Here is a 12,929-nt window from a genome sequence, read left to right on the forward strand (position 1 = left end):
ATCACTGTGAGCTGATGGATGGTAGATTGTAATGATGTATTTTTGTGATTGAAGAAGGATCTCAACAGTCCTGAGTGACATGCTGCAGGAGGAACAGCTGGGTGCTGTTTTGATTGTTACTTGGACAGTGACATTAACTGCTCAAATGCGAAGTTTTTCTGCAGCTGACTAACAGCTGTTAATTTGAGCTGAAACTATATCTTCTAATGGAACATATTGGAGGCATAGATCTACATCTATGTCTATCTATATAACAGAACCAACTATATAACAACTTATATTTAAATTAAATATCTATGTAGTAATATCCTTATAACAATAACTTATATTTATACTTCACCTTTAATGAAGAGCATTCCAAAATGCTTCACATGAGTGTGATAACATAAAGTATGATATTGAGCCACAAGGGTACAGCAATCTGGGATGTAGAATCAGGAATAAACCATATCAGCCTGCTCCACCATTTTTTTTTTAATGGCTGATCTGATTGTGGTCTCAAATCCGCTTTCCCATCTGCACCCCAAAACCTTTGATTTACTTATCTATCCCAATCTACGTAATTCAGCCTTGCATGAATTCAAGCACCCAGCCTGCACTACCTTATAGGAAGAAAATTCCAGATTCTAATGAGCCCAACAGAGCAAAAAAAGAATCCATCTTATTGGAGAGGCCCTTATTCTTAAACTATGTTCCCTAGGTTTACTCTTCACCACAAGAGAAAAACTCTTCCTGGTATCCCTCCTATCCACTCCTCAATATCAGTGTTCATTCTATTCACCTTCCGTGAGTATAGCCCTCACCTGTTCAATCTTTCTTCATAAGAATGGGCGGCACAGTGCCTCAGCTGTTAGCACTGCTGCCTCACAGTGGCAGGGACCCGGGTTCGATTCCAGCCTCGGACGAATTGTGTGGAGTTTGCACATTCTCCCCATGTCTGGCTGGTTTTCCCCCACAGTCCAAAGATGTGCAAGTTAGGTGAATTGGCCATGCTAGAGTAAAATAGATTCCACAATCCTTCCAAACCTAAGTCCTACCAGCAATATCCAATAGAAAAGGCTTTCATCACTAACATGTATGTCCCTTTATTTCCAGGAATCATTCTCGTAATTTTTGTGTTGTGTACACTCATGGCCTAACGAAGGTCAGTCAGTGCTGGTTTGGCATAATGACCTTACTTTTCAGTTCTGACCCTCCAGAAATGGTACCTGCTGATTGGTTTGCTTTTGGTTGACCTTGTTAATCTATGGCACAATTTAATAATTATTCTGTTTGCATTCTGAGATTACCATATATACTTGAGGAATAGTCAAATTTTTTTGTCTGCTTTTTAAGGTTAGATTTATGGGATCGACTATTACATGGATACCACTTTTGAGGAGCTGAAACTCATGCCCATCAAAATTCATACCATATCATTAGCAGAAGCCCAACTGATCTCTAAACAAGTAAAGAAAAAAACACAATGAATTATGGTAATTCTGAAGACCCGGAATAGATTAGGACAACCAGTACACTGACTCATAAATGCTGGTCTGTTATCTGTGAAGAACTAGGGTCAACTTTCACACAAGATATATGGAAAGTTCCAGATTTTTGTGGCCAAATATAGGGGTCGACTTGTACAGGAAATCGACAATTTCTCGAGTATATACAGTACTGCATTCCTCAAACCTACACAGACACATGCCTTCCAGGTCATAAGTGCCATCTCACATTTATTGGTTTTCCCAATGATTTGCCCATTCTGCAACTTTATTCATGTCTATCTATTCTTGTTGTTTTCCTCCATATTGAATACAGATTCCACCCCACCCCACCCCCCTCCCATCCTCCATTTTATACTTGGTGTCATCCACAAATTTGAAGTGTTATGCTTTTGATTTCAAAGCCTGAATTGTTAAATATAAATTCTGAGCAGCTGTGATCTCACTGGATTTTCAACATGTTTTTGTCTCCTTCTTTTCAAAAGTTGTGTTGTTTTCCCCTTTTTTCTCATTGTTGGACATGTCCCTGAATCACCATGCACCCTGTATCTGGCCAAGAATCTCGATACTGACTGGGTTAGTGAGGGTTTGTTTGAAATAGCTCAGCTGTGCTGTGTAGATTCCTTCTTAACCCAGTTATACCACCGCACGGTTCTCCTTGACTGACCTCCCTCTAATATCAGTGCAGTTTACAGCCAGTAAGGCACAGCCATGAATAGAAATTTTAAGCAATTGCTTATGGAAGAGCCTTCTGGTGTTGATGCTGTTGGCTCGTAACCAGCTTTAGTGAATGGATTGAATTCAGAATATCAACGTTCCCATCAAATTGTAGAATCAATTTTCACTCATTCTGCAATAGAAGCGATTATTAAATCGGTAGGGGAAAAGATAATTCTAGATTAGTGGTGCTGGAAGAGCACAGCAGTTCAGGCAGCATCCAACGAGCAGCAAAATCGACGTTTCGGGCAAAAGCCCTTCATCAGGAATTCTAGTTGCAGTGGGGCTTATAGATCAAATTAGCGGTTGGATCTTATTTTAGCAATTTATTCCTGTCCTTATCAAAGTGGATTGTAACTCTCTTACATTTTTACAATTTACTCCAAGTTCCCTCATACTCAGGATAACAATCTCTTCTGTACTTTCAACTGTCACTCCCCGTAGGGTTGATCATAATCACCTTGTATCTGATAGTCGCTCTGTGATTGAATTGAGACCCAAGCTACACTAATACTGTTGTGGATTGACATATGCATTCCCTGATTCTCCTAACCTGAGGATAGCAGAGAAAGGCGCATTACGTCCGACAGTTATCGGTTTCCTTTGGATGCATTACATTGCTAATGCTCTGTGATCCTGGCCAGTGTCCAGAATGGAACTGACGTGAGATTTTGTTTGCCCTAATAATTTCTTTTGCCATTTGTCTCTGGAAGTCTTGAACTCTTGCAAAAGTGGGGAAGAAAAATGGCCTTGTGCTGAACCAAGTTAATCAAATTGAAATAGTTGAATTCCAAACAGATGTGAGGCACAAGACCGTTAAAGTGGTTGTCACTTCGATGCATTTATTTTATAACCAAACGAGCAGTCTTTGTGAAGCAATACCAACTTCCTTTGCAATCAGTGCGTACTTACGTTGGAGTCTTTCAGTGTGAGGTTTTGTATCCAGGCCACCCTGACTGTGCTCTCAGCACGTGAGAAACCAACTTAAACAACCTCTTAAATGAGTTTATCCCAATGATAAAGACTTATCTAATGAGTGACAGTTCCTTCTTCATTGTTCCTCTGTCAAGTAGCTCAGAACTCAACATGCCACAGAACATCATAATCCTGATGATCTCAGACCACTTGACTACCTAAATTGCCATCTGTCTATATTTAATGAATTAAAATTTATCTGTTACAGTCAGCATCTTGCCTTCTAACTAATGTTATTTTTAGTGATAGGAAAAGACTGGATTGATGCTGCAAGCTGAGAAGTCATCTTATTCTTGAAATTTGTTTCTTTTTAAATATTATTCACCAACGTTGCAGTGGAAACAAAGCAGTGTTGTACTGTCTGACCAAAAGAGTTTGACAAATGGGGTGGTCACATTTCCTATGCATGTGCAGTGCTGACCTGTAAGTTTGTTTTTTGTGATTATCATTAATCACTCAGTTTAGATCTCAGTGTGAATTATCTGTGGATCTTTGTGCAAGTTATTATACAGTCTGAGAAAAAAATAAACTCTTACTGCAGTATGTTTTCAGTAGCTGTTGGGAATGGGGAGTCAAAACTGAACAGCTAAAACTATCAAAGTAGTACCGATGATTTTGTGTATTTTCAGTAGCTAGTAAAATAATGTTATTGTTTGGTTGACGCCTTTAAAAAACGGTGAGACAAATATTGTTTTTGAACTTAGATTTGAGGATGAGTCTTTCTTTCTAAAGAGTTCTCAGCACACAGTGGCTTCACAGTCAGAGGAAAGAAGATAGCATTTGCCCTGAGGTCCAAGGTAGTTGGTTACAAAAATCTATTGATTGATCGAGTGAGGATTTCCCCTTTCCCAATATTAGAGTCCAGTGAAGCTCAAGAAGATCTCTGGTGTCCAATGATAATCTCAATCAGGCAGAAGCAGCCAATCCTGGTGAGGTATTCCCACAGGCAGCAAACCAGGAAATAAACTGCACCACCTTTCACTTCGTAATCATTTTATAGATAGAGTGAAATAGATGATGGAGACATATATGGACTTTAGTAAGACCTTGACCTTATGCAAGGTAGACTGCTTAGAAAAGGTAAATCACATGGGATTCAGGGAGAGCTGGTCAATTGGATACAAAATTGGCTTGACAGTAGGAGACAGCAGATGGTGGTGGAGAGTTGTTTTTCAGACTGGAGGCTTGTGACTTGTGGTGTTCGGCAGAGATTGGTCCTGGGTCAGCGATTATTTGTCATTTATTAAAATGATTTGGATGAGAATATAGGAAGTATGGTTAATAAGTTTGCAAATGACACTAGAATTGGTGGTAGACAAAGAAGGAAAGTTGTCTAAGGTTACAAAAGGATCTTGATCAATTGGGCCAATAGGTCAAGGAGTGGCAGATGGGGTTTAATTTAAATAAACGTGAGGTGTTGCATTTTGGTAAGATGAACCAGGGCAGGATTTACACAGTTAATAGTAGTGTCCTTGTTGAAGAGACCTAGGGGTTCAGGTTCTTTGAAAGTTGCATCATGGGCATACAGCATGTTAAGAAAATGTTTAGCACGTTTACCTTCATTGCTCAGACCATTGCGTTGAGAGTTGGGACATCATATACAGGATGTTGTTCAGCTCACTTTTGGAGTACTGTGTACAGTTCTGGTTGTCCTGCTATTGAAAGGCTATTATTAAATTGGAGAGGGCGCAGAATAGATTTACAAAGATGTTACCAGAACTGGAGGATTTGAGTTATAAAGACAGACTGAGTAAGCTAGGACTTTTTTCTCACTGGAACTTCAGAGGCTGAGGGGTAATCTTATAGAAGTTTGTAAAATCATGAAGAGCAAAGATAAGGTGAATAGAAAGGGTCTTTTCTGTAGGATAGGGAAGTTCAAAACTAAAGGGGATATTTTTAAGGTGAGTGGGGAGAGATTTAAAAGGGACATGGGGGACAACTTTTTCACACACAGGATGGTTCGTATATGAAATGAACAGCCAGAGGAAATGGGTAAATGCAGGTATGGTTACAACATTTCAAGGCATTTGGACAGGAATATGACTAGGAAAGATTTAGAAGGGTCGGGGCCAAATGCTGATACATGGGTCTAATTTAGTTTGAGAAACTTGGATGGCATGGGCTAGTTGGACTGAGGGGTCTGTTTTTGTGCTGGATGACTCTGAGGCTATACACATAGGATTCAGATAAAAGTGGAAATATCATGAACTTTATAAATTATCATTTTAAAATCTGTATTTTTAAAAAATCAAACTGGAGAAATTTGCCTTTCTAAAAATATGAAGTTTTTTTCTGCCAGAGGTTGGTCATAAATAATTATGCACTGTTACATTATTCATAATAGAATTTAATCTTACTCAATGTTTTCAAAGGTTTAGGTGAAAGTGAGTACTGCAGATGCTGAAGATCAGAGTCAAGTGGTGCTGGAAAAGCACAGCAGGTCAGGCAGCATCCGAGGAGCAGGAAAATCGACATTTCGGGCAAAAGCCCTTCATCAGGAATGAGGCTGGGAGCCGAGGGGGTGGAGAGGCATCTTCTCATCTTCTGCCTGGGACCCTTCAACTCCATGGCATTAAAGTGGACTTCATCAGTTTCCTCATTTCCCCATCCCCACCTTACCCCAGTTCCAACCCTCCAACTCCGCACTACCCTCATGACCTGTCCCATCTGTCAATCTTCCTTCCCACCTATTCGCTCCACCCTCCTCTCCGACCTATCACCTTTACCCCACCTCCATCCACCTATTGCACTCTCAGCTACCTTTCCCACCTCCACCGCCCCCCCCCCAACCCCACCTCCCTCCCATTTATCTCTCCACCCCCAAGGCTCCCAGCCTCATTCCTGATGAAGGGGTTTTGCCCGAAACATTGATTTTCCTGCTCCTCAGATGTTGCCTGACCTGCCATGCTTTTTCAAGGGTTTCCTCACTGAGACTAATATCACACGTTAAAATTTATCTCAAGTCAGGTGATTTCAGTGAAATTCCACTTGGCTAGATTCAAACTGTGCCCACTGTGTGGGTCTGGAGTCTCTGATAGCATCTTGTGTAACTGTACATGTGGGAACACTGTTTCAATTTCACCGTCAGGGTGATGGTGAACATTTGTACTTGCACTGTCATTACAACTGCAAACACTGCTCCCGTATGTTCGTAGCACTTCATTAAACAATCCATCAACAACTGACGCAATTAGGTGGTTTTTGGTGCTGTATGTCGAAGAGAAGAAGTAGATTTCATTCACTGGATGAGGGAATCACTGGCTAGGCCAGTATTTATTACCCATCCCTAATTTCCCAGAGGGCAGTTAAGTATCAACCACATTGCAGTGGGCCTGGAGGCACATGTAGGCTAGACCAGGTAAGGATGGCAGTTTCCTTACCTAAAGGACATCAATGAGCCATGTGAGTTTTTCCAGCAATCAGCGAATGGTTGAGTTCATTAGCCTCCTAATTCCAGATATTTATTGTATTCAAATTCCACTATCTGCCATGTCAGGATTTGGACATTACCAGGATCTCTGGATTAACAGTTCAGCAATGATCCCATTGGGACCTACCTCCCCATTTGTGCCATATTTGTATGACCAAGTGGTTCTGGGTCTAGTTTCATGAATTGATATTTTCACGAATGACTAAGCGAATGTCTTTTATAGCATTAGCCTCTGCATCAGAAAGTCTCACACATGACAGCTGGAGTCTGACAGAATGGAGTTTTATAAAAACCCTTGACTGGGAAGGGAAGAAGTTATCCAGGGCTTTCCGAGGCATACATTGATTCTCAACAATGTGAGGAATTCATCTTGTCAATTGTGAACCAGATTGAGCTGGAAATGGGGAAATACTTTGCTGTTAACAGGGTGGAAACTTGAATTGATAAGGAATTGGCTCTGAAAGATAACTTACTGCAGGAAGTGTAATTACTCTACATCGACAGGAGAGATGCAATTTAGTTTCAAATAGTGATGCGTAAAGCAGATGTATAATCACTTTGACCTAATATTACGAGGTATAACCTTTCTGAACTGTAATTTTCCGACCACTGACAATCAGAGGAGTTAGTTGGATGTGGAAATGATTCTGGTCTAATTCTTTTAAGTGGATTCATTTTCATGTTACAACAGTTTAACAGATTTTAAATACTAATTAGCAATACTAAGTGACATTTATTGTTGGAAGTCTGAAAAGATTAAATTTCTTGTCATTTTACAAGTGTGGTTTATTCATTAATGCCTTGTCCACAATAGGTTAACATTTATTTACAACAATACCTAAAATGAATAGTGAATAAAATCCTTTGAATACTTCCAGATTAGAAATATATGCAAAAATGTACCTCCTGCATACTTTTAATCAACCTATCTTGCCATGTTATGACCAGCTTGGGGATTGATGGGATTTGTACCTGGATCTTCTGCTTCAGAGATAGAGACATTACCCTTGAACCAAAAGACCACCTTCATATATTTAGCTGAGTAATGGACACTGATTCTGCAAATATCTTTGAATTAACATAAGAAATAGGAGCAGGCGTAGGCATTTGTTCTGGAAGACTCCTCCATCATTAAAGTCACAGCTAATCTGATATCAACCTTAACCTCCCCAAAATATCCTGATCACCTTTGAGTCCCTTGTAGGTCAAAAACCTCTACAACTTGGTCTTGAGGATATTCAGTATCCTACCCTCCACTGTTCTCTCAGAGAGAAGAAATCTCTCCTCATTTTATGCTGGTGGAAATCCCCTGTTCTGACACACTGACCCTCCCCACCCCCCCAAAACCACTAGATTCGAGGTCCCACAGTCAGGGGAAACACACTCTCAGTTGCAAGCCCCGTCTGAATCTTTTGTTTCAATGAGATCACCTCTTGTTCTTCCCAACACATAATCGGTACAGCCATAACCACCTTGTCATGTCATCACAGGGACCCTTCTCTGAACTGCTTTCATTGAGTAAGCAATTGTGACTGTACACAATATCTTGTGGCAAGAGTCTATCCCCTTTGTAATAAAGTTCAACATTCCATTTGCTTTTCTAAATTCTTATTGCGCCTCTATGCTAACGTTTTGTGATTTGTGTACAAGATAACCAGACCCTCTTGTATTGTGGCATTCTGTATTGTCTCTCCAATTACATAATATTCTGCTTTTGTATTCTTCCTGCCAAACTGAACAATCTTCCATTTTGTTTTCTTTAATTCATTCACGAGATGTCACTGGCCAGCCGAGTACTTATTGCTCATCCCTAAATGCCCAGAGGGTGTTTGTCTGGAGTCGCATGTAGGCCAGACCAAGTAAGGATGGCTGTTACCTTCCTAAAGGACATTAGCGAATCAGATGGATTTTTCCAACAATAGGCAAACGTTTCATAGTCATGAATAAACTTAATCCCAGATGTTTTCCTTATTGAACTCACATTCCACCATCTGTCAAGGTGGGATTTAAACACAAGTCCACAGACCATTAGCTAGGTCACTGGACTAATACTGGATTAGTGGTGCTGGAAGAGCACAGCAGTTCAGGCAGCATCCAACGAGCAGCGTTGATTTTTACCACTGGACTAATAGTCTAGTAGTAATAATACGAGGCCATTGCCTTTCACCTGCCAATTTCTTTGTCTGTTCACCTAATGTGTCTTCTGTCTATTCGTTTCCTTCTCACAATGTGCTGTCTGACTGGCTTTTCGATTAGCAGCAAATCTGACTGCAATACACTCATTTCTTTCATCCACATCAATCATGTGTTGAAAATAGTTGAAGTCCCAGAGTGATCCCTATGGCATTCCATTGATTATTGTTTGTCACGCTGAAATCACAGTTTTATCCTCATTCTGTTGCCTCTTAGCCAATTCTGTATCCATACCAATTTTCTCATTAAAAACCATGAGCTGTTATCTTGTGTGGTAAGCATGTCCATGGCATCTTATCAAATGCCTTTTGAAAAGTACACTATATTGACTGGCTTTCCTTTATCGATCCTGCTTGTTACATCTTCAATGCAAGTAAACAGCCTCCTCCAGTCAGTGAGCTGGGTGCCAATCTCTTGTGTGCAAAGTGACCCTTCTGGAGCCTCTCAGGGCTTGCTGCTGATGTGCCCTGTAGTGCAAGCCTGTCCATACGCAGTGTGCTGCAAGTGAATTGGAATGGCACCATGGGAATCAGGAGGGGTTGGCAAACATGGGATACCAATGTCTGTGGACGGGGTTTGGCCTGGAGGGGTGTCGGTGTGCAAGAGGTGAACATGCGTCATGCCCCTCAGTGATGTTTGATTAGATTCCCTTCAGTATGGAAACAGGCCCTTTGGGCCAACATGTCCACACCGACACTCCGAGCAGCAACCCACCCAGACCCTCTATTTACCCCTGACTAATGCAACTAACACTATGGGCAATTTAACATGGCCAATTCACCTGACCTGCACATCTTTGGACTGTGGGAGGGAATCGGAGCACCCGGAGGAAACTCACGCAGACGTGGAGAGAATGAGCAAACTCCACACAGACAGTTGCCTGAGGCAAGAATCGAACCCAGGTCCCCTGGTGCTGTGAGGCAGCAGTGCTAATCACTGAACCACCGTGCCTCCCTAAGCTGATCCTGATCCTGATCTTGATCCTGAATTACATGGAAGCTGCTCCCACAGCGGCTGAGTTGAAGTCACCAGGCAGCCACTCTGACCTGCATGTTGAGAAATCTCCAGATTGTTGCTGTCTTTGGTGAGACGCTAGTTTGATGAATATTAATGAGGTGCAATGGTACGAAGGTTCGCAACAATTTTAGCGCGCGATGATCCTTAATTAGCAGCTCGCCAACTCAGCAAATATGCAAACGATGCAACTGACATCGCAATAGATTTCTCACATGATGTTGCCACAAATCTCTTCACCATCCAAATCATTCAGGCCCTTAAGATTCTGAGCATTGTCTCCAACGAACATCCTCCTCAGCTCTGAAAATCCCAATTTTGTATTTGTTGAATTTCGAGTTTCTCCATTATTATTAAGTCCTTTTTTCAAAGTTTATGAATTTTTAGGTTTATTTTCTTTTGCTGTAAAATGATGATAATGTCTGAACAAATCACTTTGTCTACCGGTTTGCTGTCTGTCAGAATTTTTAAAAGCGATTGGCTGTGTACCCGGCTTCCTGTCATCACTGTTGCTGGATGCTGAGAGATCTCCTTGGCTGAGTACCAGATTCGTGCTGGCACTGGGAATGGAGAAATCCATACTACAGAGTTTGTTCGATTTTGCTGGCAGTTTTCTTCAAGCTCATGGGCAAGCACCAGCACTGTGCCACTAATTGCAAAACCCAGGCCACAATTTTACAGAGATTACCATGTTTGCTTTTGTGAACATTGATGTATTCGTTCGTAATGATGTCGTAGTTGTTTTGGAAGCAATGATAAATTGGTTAGAGTTCCAGGGTTTACTCTATCTGGCACAAACTGGAGTTCTTGTTGTCCAAGCTCCGACCAAAGGCAATTCCAAGATTGAAAGAAAAACTGCTAGAACAGTGGATGCTGTAAATCAGAAACAATAACAGAAGTTGCTGGAAAAGCTCAGCAGGTCTGGTAGCATCTGTGAGGAGAAATCAGAGTGAACATTTCTGGTCTGGTGACCCTTCCTCAGAACTGAGAGAGGTTAAATTAGAGAGATTTAAAATTGAGTTGTGATATAAATCAGAGCCCAAAAGCTGCTTTGACCCATGAGTAGGAATCCAACTAAAACTGAAGATTTTGAGTTGGACAATTGTTCAATCTGGACGTGAGCAGTTTGTTATATTTACAAGCAGAAAGAATTTGCTGCAGCCAATTTTGAAAGGGCCCCAGAAATTGAATAATTTTTTAGTTGAATTCTTGTCAAATTCTCTCAGTTATCTGCCATTCTTCTGTGCTCACTTATGCAGAGTGCCTCAATTATAGGATATTACTTTGGAAGAAATTGTAAGAAATATATCAGTGGAGCCTTACAAAGGGTGTTTTGCATGGCCCCTTTTTCAGTCTAGTGATTACACACCTCCCACAAATTCTCAATGAGCAAAATGTGGAATTTTTACAAATTAATTTGTCTGTGTGCGTAGATGTTCCTGACTAGGCTAGCATTTAGTGCCCTTGAGGAGGTGCTGGTAAATAAACTTTCCTCTTTGAACCACAGCTGTTTGTGTTGTGTAGGTACAACGACGGGGCTGTTACGGAAGGAGTTCCGGGACTGACCCAGTGAAGGAATGGCAATGTTGTTCCAAGTCAGAATGGTGTGTGGCTTGGAGGGAGGTCAGTCACCTGTTACTCTTAGATCAGGCTGGAGAAGTGAGTGAAGAGTACACAACTCAGGAGAAGAGGAAGTGACCATCAATAGAATTAGTCATGTACTGACCAAACTGTGGCCCTTTTTGAGATTAACTGCAATTGACCTAAAATATGACTAACTTCCTGCATTCTGTTGTGTTCTGTCAATAAAAACTAGCCCACATGGTTGGATTCAGCTTTGTTAAATTGTGAATTTTCTCCTCATCAGCTGACATTTTCCTTACTAATCCATGGACACCAAAACTTCTTATGGGTTCCCTCAATGTTCTCATTACATTTAGCTGATCTAACCCTGACCAGGAATCTTCCTGATCTGTATGGCTGATCTCTTCAATGGGTATATTCCCTGCTTCATTAGAGTGCAAAAGTTTCAAGGAGTCTTTAATAATTTGTAAATTATTTTACCAGTATCTGAGGAAATACATATTGCAAAGGATTCAAATGTACTTGTTAAGATGTTTACCATTCAAGCAACAGCATAATATTACCATAATATTTGTAAATCAACTGTAGATTTTTGAAGGCATTTTCTTTTTCTGAAGACTTCTCATTTTTATTTTATAAGTGGGTTTGACAGATTACAAAGAACACCATGAGAGTATGTGATGGTACTCAGAGTCTGCATTGCTGTAGCAAGATGTGATTTTTACTTGCGTATTGCAGTCAGGAGCTATGGAGAAGGATGGAAGACATTCTAACATTCTTTTAATCTTATGGGTTGGCCAGGGATCTCTCCCACTCTTAGTGCCTGCCACCTGGATCTGTTGGAAGGCCTTACATGTTTGGCCACATTACGAATGTGCATTCCTTGCTCATTACTCCTAAGGTAGGACTCAAACTCAGGGGCTTCTGGTTCAGAAGCAAGGTTACCTCCCACTATGCCACAAAAAGCACTACAACCGACGATAAATTATCTGCAATGTGTCCAGCAATGCTTCAAACTGCTGCAATTCAGTGAGCATTTGTACAAATATGCACGTGATTAAGAATGTCAAACATTGTCGAACTCACTATTTATATTCAGCAATTCTTCTAATTTCGTTCAACATTTCTTTATGTGCACTCTGCACATGTCAATGCTCACACCTTGCAATGTCTTTTGGATGGAAGACTAAACCTGGGGGGGGTCACCAAAGCCATGAAATATATCTGCAATGTTCTGTGTAGTAGCCATCTTTGCTGACACTACGAAGAAAAGTAGAACGGAAAATTGTGAGGGACATTTGTGCATCGTCTGGAAAGTGGCTTTGATGCTTTAAGTGAATGGCCTTGACTTCAGATAACAGATTGAGTATCACATGGGAAAGTGTTGCGCACTATGGAGGGAAGAAGAGAAAAGCAGAAAATCATTCTGAATGGAGAGGACGATAAAAGAAATAACTTTTTGGGGTGCTGCAAAAGAATGAGTTAATGATGTTCTGCACTTAGGGTCTTACCAAGCTTTCTCAAGAAAA

The 12,929-nt window shown here is 40.9% G+C and overlaps 1 protein-coding gene across 6 annotated transcripts in view; it reads left to right on the forward strand.

Moving 5' to 3' along the window:
• The window catches only part of LOC140469439 (ras-specific guanine nucleotide-releasing factor RalGPS1-like), a 956,086-nt gene that overhangs the window by 610,018 nt on the left and 333,139 nt on the right, over positions 1-12,929 (forward strand). The gene's annotated exons all lie outside the window — the stretch shown is intronic.

This window comes from Chiloscyllium punctatum, chromosome 49, assembly GCF_047496795.1.
Source record: "Chiloscyllium punctatum isolate Juve2018m chromosome 49, sChiPun1.3, whole genome shotgun sequence".
Taxonomy (NCBI): domain Eukaryota; kingdom Metazoa; phylum Chordata; class Chondrichthyes; order Orectolobiformes; family Hemiscylliidae; genus Chiloscyllium; species Chiloscyllium punctatum.